Raw genomic sequence first — 1,635 nt, forward strand, 5'->3', positions numbered from 1 at the left:
TCTAGTGTGATGGGTGCGGCCAGCAGCGAGTCCTGGCACGTGTCGTGCACACCAGTGTGTTGGTCCCGCCCAGCGTTAGCTCCGAGGTTTACTCACCCCGCGCGCTTGCTGTGGCCCAGGTTCCCACGTACTTGATGACCACGCAGTGGTCGGGCTCCTCGCCGGGCGTATAGAGCACTGTATTGCTCCGCACCATGTCGTCCTCCACGTTGCTCTTGGACACCTCCTTAGAGCGGAACTGCAAGGCGCCGACAGGTTCTGCCCGTCGTTGTTGCCCAGGTGGTTGTAACTCACGATGGACGTGGTCTTGAGGCCACAGCTGATGAGGAAGTCCACGAGCACGGACTTGACTTTGGTCTGGCCAGACTTGAAGTCACCTCCGCCCACGAAAACCCGGCGCTGACACGCGACCTCAAGCGCTCCAGGCACCAGGGTGTTCTGCGGGGACCCACTGAGGAAGGCACAGCCCTCCCGGATGCCGGCGACGGCGAAGAGCGTGGAAGGAGACACCTGCAGGCCTAGCACAGTGGTGCTTGCAGCGGGTTCTCGGCAGTGTAGGTGAGGCCCGGAACCACCTCACAGAAGCGCTCTGTGTTGCCCGTCCACAGCCGGTGCCTTTGTCCAGCCCCGCGCTAGACCGGAAGTCTGGGATGTCCTTACGGATCTGCTCGAGCTGCTACGGGCGCCAGCTCGGGCCGAGGTTATCCAGGCCCCTGGTCTGGTTGGCCGCGATGAACTCGGGGATGTAGACGGAAGGCCGAGACTGCAGGGCTTCCATGTGCGGCCACAGTTGCTCCTGCAGGTTCCAGCCCAGCACCTTCTCACACCGCATCTCCTTGGCGAGGTTCAGCGACCGGATGTCCCAGCCGTCATGGCCACGAATAATCTAGCATTTTTGCTAATCCTGCTGAAAGTAAACTATAAGGGCTTGAGTCAGTTCAACTGGGTGACTTTATACAATCTGCGGACAAGCTACCGAAGCTTCCTGGTCTTCCGTTTACTCATCTTTCAGATGGGAAGAGTAATACGTATTACATACAGTTGTTCTGATGAAATGTGTTAATACATTTTAAATGTTTACAATAATATCTTACATATGCAAACATGTAATAAGTATTATTACCCCATATATATATTTTTAATCATATATTTCATGTTATACCTGAGTCCTTTTTTTTTTTTTTTTTTTTTTGAGATGGAGTCTCGCCCCCTCACCCAGGCTGGAGTACAATGGCACAATCTCGGCTCACTGCAAGCTCCACCTCCTGGGTTCGAGCGATCCTCCTGCCTCAGCCTCCTGAGTAGCTGGGATCACAAGCACACCATCACACCCAGCTAATTTTTTGTATTATATTTGAGATGGGGTTTCACCATGCTGGCCAGGCTGGTTGCGAATCCCTGATCTTAAGTTATCTACTGACCTCGGCTTCCCAAAGTGCTGGGATTTACAGGCGTGTCCGGCCTGTTTGTACCTTTCAAATACGATTATACCAGTAAGTAACTGAGTGGAAAGGAAGAGTGGGAAGTGGAGTGCGGAGGAAGCAGGAGGTGAGGCGACAGATCAAGCATAGCTGGTGTCAGGGGATAGCCGCGGTTCGTGCTGTGAGGGCGGCCCAGGGTGCGTGTGTCCGAAGA

General features: G+C 54.4%; 1 pseudogene; it reads right to left on the reverse strand.

The window, feature by feature from the left end:
- Positions 1-4: 4 nt before the first annotated feature.
- LOC116547729 lies at positions 5-1,195 on the reverse strand (annotated as a pseudogene).
- Between the last annotated feature and the right edge of the window lie 440 nt (positions 1,196-1,635).

This window comes from Sapajus apella, unplaced genomic scaffold (assembly GCF_009761245.1).
Source record: "Sapajus apella isolate SASKATOON/1434 unplaced genomic scaffold, GSC_monkey_1.0 scaffold4367, whole genome shotgun sequence".
NCBI classification, from domain to species: domain Eukaryota; kingdom Metazoa; phylum Chordata; class Mammalia; order Primates; family Cebidae; genus Sapajus; species Sapajus apella.